Here is a 14,347-nt window from a genome sequence, read left to right as displayed (position 1 = left end):
ATTTATTCGGTCTTCACTAGTGTCATGGTCTCCCTCTTGTTTTTTTTCTGTTACGTCGGGGGTCGGCATGGATACGAACTGACTCGGCAACATTAAGTTAAGGGCTGAAGGAATGTGAAGTGCTTTCTATTACCTCACTCTCCATCCTCTCCTACTCCCGTCCCGCTGGGAGAAACGGTGGGTATTCACGTAAAGAACTGGTGCGCCAAGCTATTGCAAGCTATTGATACAAAAAATCAGAAAGAAAGGAAGGCAATGGGTTTATGTTACAGAGATTCCAGTAGACAAAATTACGTGGTTTATCACACTGAGAAACCTGTCAGGGTCTCATCTCGGTTCTAATTGTAAACCGGAGTTGCTTTATTATTTATTCGTTCTCTACTAGCATCATGATCTCCCTCTTGTTATTATCCTGTTGCCTCGGAGATCGTCACAGTTAGGAACATATCGGCAACATTAAGTTAATGGCTGGTGTGATGTGAGGCACTTTTTATCAGCTCACTCTCGATCCTCTACTACTCACGTCCCCCTGGGAGAAACGGTGGGTATTCACATAAAGAACTCGTGCGCCAAAATATTGAAAAAAAATTGAGAGAAAAAGGAAGGCATTGGCTTTGTGTTACAGAGTTTCTAGCACACAGAATTATGTGGTATATCACACTGAGAAACCCATCAGGTTCTTAGCCGGGTTCTAAGGTATACAAGAGTTGCTTTGTCATTTTCCTGTCTCTACTAGTGTCATGGTCTACCTCCTGTTTTTTCCTGTTGCCCTGGAATTCGGCATTGGTAGCAACTGATTCAGCTACAATAAGTTAATGGCTGGTGGGATGCGAGGAATTATCTATCAGCTCACTCTCCATCCTCTCCTACTCCCGTCCCCCTGGGAGAAACGGTGGGTATTGACGTAAAGAACTGGTGCGTTAACTATAGATCCAAAAATTCAGAGAGAAAGGAAGGCAAAGGCTTTGTGTTACAGACATTCCAAAAGTCAAAATTACGTGGTACATCACACTGAGAAACCCGTCAGGGTCTCAGCCGGGATCTAAGGTAAACAGGGGTTGCTTTGTTACTTATTCGGTGTCGAATTGTGTCATACTCCCCCTCTTGTTTTTCTGTTGCCTCGGGGGTCGGCATGGTTAGGAACTGATTCGGCAACATTAAGTTAATGGCTGAAGGGATGCGAGGCGCTTTCTATCATATCACTTTCCATCCCCACCTACTCCAGTCCCCCTGGGAGAAACGGTGGTTATTCACGTAAAGAACTGGTGCACCAAGTTATTGTTCCAAAAATTCAGAGAGAAAGAAAGGCAATGGCTTTGTGTTATAGAGATTACAGTAGGCAAAATTACGTGATATATCACACTGAGAAACTTGTCAGGGTCTCAGCCGGAGTCTAAGGTAAATAGGAGTATTTTTGCTATTTATTCGGTCTCGACTAGTCTCATGGTCTCCCTCTTCTTTTGTTCATGTTCCTTCGGGGGTCGGCGTGGTTAGGGACTGATTCGGCAACAATAAGTTAAGGGCTGAAGGGATGTGAGGCGCTTTCTATCAGCTCACTCTCCATCCTCTCCTACTCCCATCCCCCTGGGAGAAACAGTGGGTATTCACATAAAGAACTGGTGCACCAAGCTATTGATCCAAAGATTAAGATAGAATGGAGCCGAATGGCTTTGTGTTACAGACATTCCAAAAGTCAAAATTTCATGGTACATCACACTGAGAAACCTGTCAGGGTTTGAGCCGGGTTCTAAGGTAAACAGGAGTTGCTTTGTTATTTATTCGGTCTCTACTAGCATCATGGTATCCCTCTTGTTTTTTTCCTGTTGCCTTGGAGATCGTGATAGTTAGGAACATATTCGGCAACATTAAGTTAATGGCTGGTGTGATGTGAGGCAGTTTCTATCAGCTCACTCTCCATCCTCTCCTACTCCCTTCCGCCTGGGAGAAACGGTAGGTATTCACATAAAGAACTTGCGCGCGAAGTTTTTGAATCACAATTTTGAGAGAAAAAGGAACGCATTGGCTTTGGGTCACAGAGATTCTGGCTGACAGGTCAGGTTCTCAGCTGTGATCTAAGGTAAACAGGAGTTGCTCTGTTATTTACTCGGTCTCGACAAGTGTCATGATCTCATTCTTGTTTTTTCCCATTGCTTCGGTAGTCGGCATGGTTAGAAACTGATTTGGCACCATTAAGTTAAGGGCTGAAGTGATGCAAGGCGCTTTCTGTCAGCTCACTCTCCGTCCTCTCCTACTCCCGTCCCCATGGGAGAAACGGTGGATATTCACGTAAAGAACTGTTGCACCAAGCTATTGATCCAAAAATTCAGAGAGGTAGGAAGGCAATAGCTTTATGTTACAGATATTCCAGCAGACAAAATTACGTGGTACATCACACTGAGAAACCTGTCAGGGTGTCAGCCAAGATCTAAGGTACACAGGAGTTAGTTTGTTATTTATTCGGTCTCTACTAGCATCATGGTATCCCTCTTGTTTTCTTCCTGTTGCCTTGGAGATCGTGATGGTTAGGAACTTATTCGGCAACATTAAGTTAATGGCTGGTGTGATGCGAGGCGCTTTCTATCTGCTCACTCTACATCCTCTCCTACTCCAGTCCCCTTGGGAGAAACGGTGGGTATTGACGTAAAGAACTGTTGCACCAAGCTATTGATCCAAAAATTCAGAGAGATAGGAAGGCAATGGCTTTATGTTACAGATATTCCAGCAGACAAAATTACGTGGTACATCACACTGAGAAACCTGTCAGGGTGTCAGCCAAGATCTAAGCTAAACAGGAGTTGCTTTGTTATTAATTCGGTCTCTACTAGCATCATGGTATTCCTCTTGTTTTTATCCTGTTGCCTTGGAGATCGTGATGGTTAGGAACTTATTCAGCAACATTAAGTTAATGGCTGGTGTGATGCGAGGCGCTTTCTATCAGCTCACTCTCCATCCTCTCCTACTCCAGTCCCCTTAGGAGAAACGGTGGGTATTCACATAAAGAACTGGTGCGCCAAGACATTGATCCAGAAATTCAGAGAGCAAGGAAGTCAATAGTTTTGTGTTACATAGATTCCAGCAGACAAAATTACGTGGTATTTATCACTGACTAACCTGTCAGGTCAGGTTCTCAGCTGTGATCTAAGGTAAAAAGGAGTTGCTCTGTTATTTACTCGGTCTCGACAAGTGTCATGATCTCCCTCTTGTTTTTTCCGATTGCTTCGGTAGTCGGCATGGTTAGGAACTGATTTGGCAACATTAAGTTAAGAGCTGAAGTGATGCAAGGCGCTTTCTATCAGCTCACTCTCCGTCCTCTCCTACTCCCGTCCTCTTGGGAGAAACGGTGGATATTCACGTAAAGAACCGATGCACCAAGCTATTGATCCAAAAATTCAGAGAGATACGAAGGCAGTGGATTTTTGTCACAGATATTCCATCAGACAAAATTAGGTGGTACATCACACTGAGATCCTGTCAGGGTCTCAGCCAAGATCTAAGGTAAACAGGAGTTGCTTTGTGATTTATTCGGTCTCTACTAGCATCATGGTATCCCTCTTGTTTTTTTCCTGTTGCCTTGGAGATCGGGATGGTTAGGAACTTATTCAGCAACATTAAGTTAATGGCTGGTGTGATGCGAGGCGCTTTCTATCAGCTCACTCTCCATCCTCTCCTACTCCAGTCCCCTTAGGAGAAACGGTGGGTATTCACGTAAAGAACTGGTGCGCCAAGACATTGATCCAGAAATTCAGAGAGCAAGGAAGTCAATAGTTTTGTGTTACATAGATTGCAGCAAACAAAATTACGTGGTATATATTACTGACTAACCTGTCAGGTCAGGTTCTCAGCTGTGATCTAAGGTAAACAGGAGTTGCTCTGTTATTTACTCGGTCTCGACAAGTGTCATGATCTCCCTCTTGTTTGTTCCCACTGCTTCGGTAGTCGGCATGGTTAGGAACTGATTTGGCAACATTAAGTTAAGGGCTGAAGTGATGCAAGGCGCTTTCTATCAGCTCACTCTCCGTCCTCTCCTACTTCCGTCCCCATGGGAGAAACGGTGGATATTCACGTAAAGAACTGTTGCACCAAGCTATTGATCCAAAAGTTCAGAGAGATGGGAAGGCAATGAATATTTGTCACAGATATTCCAGCAGACACATGTATGTGGTACATCACACTGAGAAACCTGTCAGGGTTTAAGCCAAGATCTAAGGTAAACAGGAGTTGCATTGTTATTTATTCGGTCTCTACTAGCATCATGGTATCCCTCTTGTTTTTTTCCTGTTGCCTTGGAGATCGTGATGGTTAGGAACTTATTCAGCAACATTAAGTTAATGGCTGGTGTGATGCGAGGCGCTTTCTATCAGCTCACTCTCCATCCTCTCCTACTCCAGTCCCCTTAGGAGAAACGGTGGGTATTCACGTAAAGAACTGGTGCGCCAAGACATTGATCCAGAAATTCAGATAGCAAGGAAGTCAATAGTTTTGTGTTACATAGATTCCAGCAGACAAAATTACGTGGTATATCTCACTGACTAACCTGTCAGGTCAGGTTCTCAGCTGTGATCTAAGGTGAAAAGGAGTTGCTCTGTTATTTACTCGGTCTCGACAAGTGTCATGATCTCCCTCTTGTTTTTTCCCATTGCTTCGGTAGTCGGCATGGTTAGGAACTGATTTGGCAACATTAAGTTAAGGGCTGAAGTGATGCAAAGCGCTTTCTATCAGGTCACTCTCCGTCCTCTCCTACTCCCGTCCTCTTGGGAGAAACGGTGGATATTCACGTAAAGATCTGATGCACCAAGCTATTGATCCAAAAATTCAGAGAGATAGGAAGGCAATGGATATTTGTTACAGTTATTCCAGCAGACAAAATTACGTGGTACATCACATTGAGAAACCTGTCAGGGTCTCAGCCAAGATCTAAGCTAAAGAGGAGTTGCTTTGTTATTAATTCGGTCTCTACTAGCATCATGGTATTCCTCTAGTTTTTGTCCTGTTGCCTTGGAGATCGTGATGGTTAGGAACTTATTCAGCACATTAAGTTAATGGCTGGTGTGATGCGAGGCGCTTTCTATCAGCTCACTCTCCATCCTCTCCTACTCCAGTCCCCTTAGGAGAAACGGTGGGTATTCACGTAAAGAACTGGTGCACCAAGACATTGATCGAAAAATTCAGAGAGCAAGGAAGTCAATGGCCTTGATTCCAGCAGACAAAATTACGTGGTATATCTCACTGACTAACCTGTCAGGTCAGGTTCTCAGCTGTGATCTAAGGTATAAAGGAGTTGCTCTGTTATTTACTCGGTCTCGACAAGTGTCATGATCTCCCTCATGTTTTTTCCCATTGCTTCGGTAGTCGGCATGGTTAGGAACTGATTTGGCAACATTAAGTTAAGGGCTGAAGTGATGCAAGGCGCTTTCTATCAGCTCACTCTCCGTCCTCTCCTACTCCCGTCCTCTTGGGAGAAACGGTGGATATTCACGTAAAGAACTGATGCACCAAGCTATTGATCCAAAAATTAAGAGAGAGAGGAAGGCAATGGATTTTTGTCACAGATATTCCAGCAGACAAAATTACGTGGTACATCACACTGAGAAACCTGTCAGGGTCTCAGCCAAGATCTAAGGTAAACAGAAGTTGGTTTGTTATTTATTCGGTCTCTACTAGCATCATGGTATCCCTCTTGTTTTTTTCCCGTTGCCTTGGAGATCGTGATTTTTAGGAACTTATTCGGCAACATTAAGGTAATGGCTGGTGTGATGCGAGGCGCTTTCTATCTGCTCACTCTACATCCTCTGCTACTCCAGTCCCCTTGGGAGAAACGGTGGGTATTCACGTAAAGAACTGATGCGCCAAGACATTGATCCAAAAATTCAGAGAGCAAGGAAGTCAATGGCCTTGTGTTACATCGATTTTAGCAGGCAAAATTACGTGGTATATCTCACTGACTAACCTGTCAGGTCAGGTTCTCAGCTGTGATCTAAGGTAAAAAGGAGTTGCTCTGTTATTTACTCGGTCTCGACAAGTGTCATGATCTCCCTCATGTTTTTTCCCATTGCTTCGGTAGTCGGCATGGTTAGGAACTGATTTGGCAACATTAAGTTAAGGGCTGAAGTGATGCAAGTCGCTTTCTATCAGCTCACTCTCCGTCCTCTCCTACTCCTGTCCTCTTGGGTGAAACGGTGGATATTCACGTAAAGAACTGATGCACCAAGCTATTGATCCAAAAATTCAGAGAGATAGGAAGGCAATGGCCTTATGTTACAGATATTCCAGTAGACAAAATTACGTGGTACATCACAATGAGAAACCTGTCAGGGTCTCAGCCAACATCTAAGGTAAACAGGATTTGCTTTGTTATTTATTCGGTCTCTACTAGCATCATGGTATCCCTCTTGTTTTTTTCCTGTTGCCTTGGAGATCTTGATGGTTAGGAACTTATTCGGCAACATTAAGTTAATGGCTGGTGTGATGCGAGGTGCTTTCTATCAGCTCACTCTCCATCCTCTCCTACTCCAGTCCCCTTAGGAGAAACGGTGGGTATTCACGTAAACAACTGGTGCGCCAAGACATTGAACCAAAAATTCAGACAGCTAGGAAATCAACAGCTTTTGTTACATAGATCCCAGCAGACAAAATTACGTGGTATATCTCACTAACTAACCTGTCAGGTCAGGTTCTCAGCTGTGATCTAAGGTAAAAAGGAGTTGCTCTGTTATTTACTCGGTTTCGACAAGTGTCATGATCTCCCTCATGTTTTTTCCCATTGCTTCGGTAGTCGGCATGGTTAGGGACTGATTTGGCAACATTAAGTTAAGGGCTGATGTGATGCAAGGCGCTTTCTATCAGCTCACTCTCCGTCCTCTCCTACTCCTGTCCTCTTGGGAGAAACGGTGGATATTCACGTAAAGAACTGATGCACCAAGCTATTGATCCAAAAATTCAGAGAGATAGGAAGGCAATGGCTTTATGTTACAGATATTCCAGCAGACAAAATTACGTGGTACATGACAATGAGAAACCTGTCAGGGTCTCAGCCAAGATCTAAGGTAAACAGGAGTTGCTTTGTTATTTATTCGGTCTCTACTAGCATCATGGTATCCCTCTTGTTTTTTTCCCGTTGCCTTGGAGATCGTGATTTTTAGGAACTTATTCGGCAACACTAAGGTAATGGCTGGTGTGATGCGAGGCGCTTTCTATCTGCTCACTCTACATCCTCTGCTACTCCAGTCCCCTTGGGAGAAACGGTGGGTATTCACGTAAAGAACTGGTGCGCCAAGACATTGATCCAAAAATTCAGAGAGCAAGGAAGTCAATGGCCTTGATTCCAGCAGACAAAATTACGTGGTATATCTCACTGACTAACCTGTCAGGTCAGGTTCTCAGCTGTGATCTAAGGTAAAAAGGAGTTGCTCTGTTATTTACTCGGTCTCGACAAGTGTCATGATCTCCCTCATGTTTTTTCCCATTGCTTCGGTAGTCGGCATGGTTAGGAACTGATTTGGCAACATTAAGTTAAGGGCTGAAGTGATGCAAGGCGCGTTCTATCAGCTCACTCTCCGTCCTCTCCTACTCCTGTCCTCTTGGGAGTAACGGTGGATATTCACGTAAAGAACTGATGCACCAAGCTATTGATCGAAAAATGCAGAGAGATAGGAAGGCAATGGCTTTATGTTACAGATATTCCAGCAGACAAAATTACGTGGTACATCACACTGAGAAACCTGTCAGGGTCTCAGCCAAGATCTAAGGTAAACAGGAGTTGCTTTGTTATTTATTCGGTCTCTACTAGCATCATGGTATCCCTCTAGTTTTTTTCCTGTTGCCTTGGAGATCGTGATGGTTAGGAACTTATTCGGCAACATTAATTTAATGGCTGGTGTGATGCGAGGCGCTTTCTATCAGCTCACTCTCCATCCTCTCCTACTCCAGTCCCCTTAGGAGAAACGGTGGGTATTCACGTAAAGAACTGGTGCGCCAAGACATTGATCCAAAAATTCAGACAACTAGGAAATCAATAGCTTTTGTTACATAGATCCCAGCAGACAAAATTACGTGGTATATCTCACTAACTAACCTGTCAGGTCAGGTTCTCAGCTGTGAACTAAGGTAAAAAGGAGTTGCTCTGTTACTTACTCGGTCTTGACAAGTGTCATGATCTCCCTCTTGTTTTTTCCCATTGCTTCGGTAGTCGACATGGTTAGGAACTGATTTGGCAACATTAAGTTAAGGGCTGAAGTCATGCAAGGCGCTTTCTATCAGCTCACTCTCCGTCCTCTCCTACTCCTGTCCTCTTGGGAGAAACGGTGGACTACTCCTGTCCTCTTGGGAGAAACGGTGGATATTCACGTAAAGAACTGATGCACCAAGCTATTGATCCAAAAATTCAGAGAGATAGGAAGGCAATGGCTTTATGCTACAGATATTCCAGCAGACAAAATTACGTGGTACATCACACTGAGAAACCTGTCAGGGTCTCAGCCAAGATCTAAGGTAAACAGGAGTTGCTTTGTTATTTATTGGGTCTCTACTAGCATCATGGTATCCCTCTTGTTTTTTTCCCGTTGCCTTGGAGATCGTGATTTTTAGGAACTTATTCGGCAACATTAAGGTAATGGCTGGTGTGATGCGAGGCGCTTTCTATCTGCTCACTCTACATCCTCTGCTACTCCAGTCCCCTTGGGAGAAACGGTGGGTATTCACGTAAAGAACTGGTGCGCCAAGACATTGATCCAAAAATTCAGAGAGCAAGGAAGTCAATGGCCTTGTGTTACATCGATTTTAGCAGACAAAATTACGTGGTATATCTCACTGAATAACCTGTCAGGTCAGGTTCTCAGCTGTGATCTAAGGTAAAAAGGAGTTGCTCTGTTATTTACTCGGTCTCGACAAGTGTCATGATCTCCCTCATGTTTTTTCCCATTGCTGCGGTAGCCGGCATGGTTAGGAACTGATTTGGCAACATTATGTTAAGGGCTGAAGTGATGCAAGGCGCTTTCTATCAGCTCACTCTCCGTCCTCTCCTACTCCTGTCCTCTTGGGAGAAACGGTGGATATTCACGTAAAGAACTGATGCACCAAGCTATTGATCCAAAAATTCAGAGAGATAGAAAGGCAATGGCTTTATGTTACAGATATTCCAGCTGACAAAATTACGTGGTACATCACACTGAGAAACCTGTCAGGGTCTCAGCCAAGATCTAAGGTAAACAGGAGTTGCTTTGTTATTTATTCGGTCTCTACTAGCATCATGGTATCCCTCTTGTTTTTTTCCTGTTGCCTTGGAGATCGTGATGGTTAGGAACTTATTCGGCAACATTAAGTTAATGGCTGGTGTGATGCGAGGCGCTTTCTATCTGCTCACTCTACATCCTCTGCTACTCCAGTCCCCTTGGGAGAAACGGTGGGTATTCACGTAAAGAACTGGTGCGCCAAGACATTGATCCAAAAATTCAGAGAGCAAGGAAGTCAATGGCTTTGTGTTACATAGATTTTTGCAGACAAAATTACGTGGTATATCTCACTGACTAACCTGTCAGGTCAGGTTCTCAGCTGTGATCTAAGGTAAAAAGGAGTTGCTCTGTTATTTACTCGGTCTCGACAAGTGTCAAGAACTCCCTCTTGTTATTTCCCATTGCTTCGGTAGTCGGCATGGTTAGGAACTGATTTGGCAACATTAAGTTAAGGGCTGAAGTGATGCAAGTCGCTTTCTATCAGCTCACTCTCCGTCCTCTCCTACTCCCGTCCTCTTGAGAGAAACGGTGGATATTCACGTAAAGAACTGATGCACCAAGCTATTGATCCAAAAATTCAGAGAGATAGAAAGGCAATGGCTTTATGTTACAGATATTCCAGCAGACAAAATTACGTGGTACACCACACTGAGAAACCTGGCAAGGGCTCAGCCAAGATCTAATGTAAACAGGAGTTGCTTTGATATTTATTCGGTCTCTACTAGCATCATGGTATCCCTCTTGTTTTTTTCCTGTTGCCTTGGAGATCATGATGGTTAGGAACTTATTCAGCAATATTAAATTAATGGCTGGTGTGATGCGAGGCGCTTTCTATCAGCTCACTCTCCATCCTCTCCTACTCCAGTCCCCTTAGGAGAAACGGTGGGTATTCACGTAAAGAACTGGTGCGCCAAGACATTGATCCAAAAATTCAGACAGCTAGGAAATCAATAATTTTGTGTTACATAGATTCCAGCAGACAAAATTACATGGTATATCTCACTGACTAACCAGTCAGGTCAGGTTCTCAGCTGTGATCTAAGGTAAAAAGGAGTTGCTCTGTTATTTACTCGGTCTAGACAAGTGTCATGATTTCCCTCTTGTTTTTTCCCATTGCTTCGGTAGCTGGCATGGTTAGGAACTGATTTGGCAACATTAAGTTAAGGGCTGAAGTGATGCAAGTCGCTTTCTGTCAGCACACTCTCCTTCCTCTCCTACTCCCGTCGTCTTGGGAGAAACGGTGGATATTCACGTAAAGAACTGATGCACCAAGCTATTGATCCAAAAGTTCAGAGAGATAGAAAGGCAATGGCTTTATGTTACAGATATTCGAGCAGACAAAATTACGTGGTACATCACACTGAGAAACCTGTCAGTGTCTAAGCCAAGATCTGAGGTAAGCAGGAGTTGCTTTGTTATTTATTCGGTCTCTACTAGCATCATGGTATCCCTCTTGTTTTTTTCCCGTTGCCTTGGAGATCGTGATTTTTAGGAACTTATTCGGCAACATTAAGGTAATGGCTGGTGTGATGCGAGGCGCTTTCTATCTGCTCACTCTCCATCCTCTCCTACTCCAGTCCCCTTAGGAGAAACGGTGGGTATTCACGTAAAGAACTGGTGCGCCAAGACATTGATCCAAAAATTCAGACAGCTAAGAAATCAATAGCTTTTGTTACATAGATCCCAGCAGACAAAATTACGTGGTATATCTCACTGACTAACCTGTCAGGTCAGGTTCTCAGCTGTGATCTAAGGTAAAAAGGAGTTGCTCTGTTACTAACTCGGTCTTGACAAGTGTCATGATCTCCCTCTTGTTTTTTCCCATTGCTTCGGTAGTCGACATGGTTAGGAACTGATTTGGCAACATTAAGTTAAGGGCTGAAGTGATGCAAGGCGCTTTCTATCAGCTCACTCTCCGTCCTCTCCTACTCCCGTCCCTATGGGAGAAACGGTGGATATTCACGTAAAGGACTGATGCACCAAGCTATTGATCCAAAAATTCAGAGAGATAGGAAGGCAATGGCTTTATGTTACAGATATTCCAGCAGACAAAATTACGTGGTACATCACAATGAGAAACCTGTCAGAGTCTCAGCCAACATCTAAGGTAAACAGGAGTTGCTTTGTTATTTATTCGGTCTCTACTAGCATCATGGTATCCCTCTTGTTGTTTTCCTGTTGCCTTGGAGATCGTGATGGTTAGGAACTTATTCAGCAATATTAAATTAATGGCAGGTGTGATGCGAGGCGCTTTCTATCAGCTCACTCTCCATCCTCTCCTACTCCAGTCCCCTTAGGAGAAACGGTGGGTATTCACGTAAAGAACTGGTGCGCCAAGACATTGATCCAAAAATTCAGACAGCTAAGAAATCAATAGCTTTTGTTACATAGATCCCAGCAGACAAAATTACGTGGTATATCTCACTGACTAACCTGTCAGGTCAGGTTCTCAGCTGTGATCTAAGGTAAAAAGGAGTTGCTCTGTTATTTACTCGGTCTTGACAAGTGTCATGATCTCCCTCTTGTTTTTTCCCATTGCTTCGGTAGTCGACATGGTTAGGAACTGATTTGGCAACATTAAGTTAAGGGCTGAAGTGATGCAAGGCGCTTTCTATCAGCTCACTCTCCGTCCTCTCCTACTCCTGTCCTCTTGAGAGAAACGGTGGATATTCACGTAAAGAACTGATGCACCAAGCTATTGATCCAAAAATTCAGTGAGATAGGAAGGCAATGGCTTTATGTTACAGATATTCCAGCAGACAAAATTACGTGGTACATCACAATGAGAAACCTGTCAGGGTCTCAGCCAACATCTGAGGTAAACAGGAGTTGCTTTGTTATTTACTCGGTCTCTACTAGCATCATGGTATCCCTCTTGTTTTTTTCCTGTTGCCTTGGAGATCGTGATGGTTAGGAACTTATTCAGCAATATTAAATTAATGGCTGGTGTGATGCGAGGCGCTTTCTATCAGCTCACTCTCCATCCTCTCCTACTCCAGTCCCCTTAGGAGAAACGGTGGGTATTCACGTAAAGAACTGGTGCGCCATGACATTGATCCAAAAATTCAGACAGCTAGGAAATCAATAGCTTTTGTTACATAGATCCCAGCAGACAAAATTACGTGGTATATCTCACTGACTAACCTGTCAGGTCAGGTTCTCAGCTGTGATGTAAGGTTAAAAGGAGTTGCTCTGTTATTTACTCGGTCTTGACACGTGTCATGATCTCCCTCTTGTTTTTTCCCATTGCTTCGGTAGTCGACATGGTTAGGAACTGATTTGGCAACATTAAGTTAAGGGCTGAAGTGATGCAAGGCGCTTTCTATCAGCTCACTCTCAGTCCTCTCCTACTCCCGTCCTCTTGGGAGAAACGGTGGATATTCACGTAAAGAACTGATGCACCAAGCTATTGATCGAAAAATTCAGAGAGATAGAAAGGCAATGGCTTTATGCTACAGATATTCCAGAAGACAAAATTACGTGGTACATCACAATGAGAAACCTGTCAGGGTCTCAGCCAACATCTAAGGTAAACAGGAGTTGCTTTGTCATTTACTCGGTCTCTACTAGCATCATGGTATCCCTCTTGTTTTTTTCCTGTTGCCTTGGAGATCGTGATGGTTAGGAACTTATTCAGCAATATTAAATTTATGGCTGGTGTGATGCGAGGCGCTTTCTATCAGCTCACTCTCCATCCTCTCCTACTCCAGTCCCCTTAGGAGAAACGGTGGGTTTTCACGTAAAGAACTGGTGCGCCATGACATTGATCCAAAAATTCAGACAGCTAGGAAATCAATAGCTTTTGTCACATAGATCCCAGCAGACAAAATTACGTGGTATATCTCACTGACCAACCTGTCAGGTCAGGTTCTCAGCTGTGATCTAAGGTAAAAAGGTGTTGCTCTGTTATTTACTCGATCTCGACAAGTGTCAAGAACTCCCTCTTGTTATTTCCCATTGCTTCGGTAGTCGGCATGGTTAGGAACTGATTTGGCAACATTAAGTTAAGGGCTGAAGTGATGCAAGTCGCTTTCTATCAGCTCACTCTCCGTCCTCTCCTACTCCCGTCCTCTTGAGAGAAACGGTGGAAATTCACGTAAAGAACTGATGCACCAAGCTATTGATCCAAAAATTCAGAGAGATAGAAAGGCAATGGCTTTATGTTACAGATATTCCAGCAGACAAAATTACGTGGTACACCACACTGAGAAACCTGGCAGGGGCTCAGCCAAGATCTAATGTAAACAGGAGTTGCTTTGATATTTATTCGGTCTCTACTAGCATCATGGTATCCCTCTTGTTTTTTTCCTGTTGCCTTGGAGATCATGATGGTTAGGAACTTATTCAGCAATATTAAATTAATGGCTGGTGTGATGCGAGGCGCATTCTATCAGCTCACTCTCCATCCTCTCCTACTCCAGTCCCCTTAGGAGAAACGGTGGGTATTCACGTAAAGAACTGGTGCGCCAAGACATTGATCCAAAAATTCAGACAGCTAGGAAATCAATAATTTTGTGCTACATAGATTCCAGCAGACAAAATTACATGGTATATCTCACTGACTAACCTGTCAGGTCAGGTTCTCAGCTGTGATCTAAGGTAAAAAGGAGTTGCTCTGTTATTTACAAGGTCTAGACAAGTGTCTTGATCTCCCTCTTGTTTTTTCCCATTGCTTCGGTAGCCGGCATGGTTAGGAACTGATTTGGCAACATTAAGTTAAGGGCTGAAGTGATGCAAGGCGCTTTCTATCAGCTCACTCTCCTTCCTCTCCTACTCCCGTCGTCTTGGGAGAAACGGTGGATATTCACGTAAAGAACTGATGCACCAAGCTATTGATCCAAAAGTTCAGAGAGATAGAAAGGCAATGGCTTTATGTTACAGATATTCGAGCAGACAAAATTACGTCTTACATCACACTGAGAAACCTGTCAGGGTCTAAGCCAAGATCTGAGGTAAACAGGAGTTGCTTTATTATTTATTCGGTCTCTACTAGCATCATGGTATCCCTCTTGTTGTTTTCCCGTTGCCTTGGAGATCGTGATTTTTAGGAACTTATTCGGCAACATTAAGGTAATGGCTGGTGTGATGCGAGGCGCTTTCTATCTGCTCACTCTCCATCC

This window comes from Schistocerca serialis, chromosome 1, assembly GCF_023864345.2.
Source record: "Schistocerca serialis cubense isolate TAMUIC-IGC-003099 chromosome 1, iqSchSeri2.2, whole genome shotgun sequence".
In the NCBI taxonomy this organism is placed as follows: Eukaryota; Metazoa; Arthropoda; class Insecta; order Orthoptera; family Acrididae; genus Schistocerca; species Schistocerca serialis.
Note: the sequence above shows the minus strand (reverse complement) of the source record.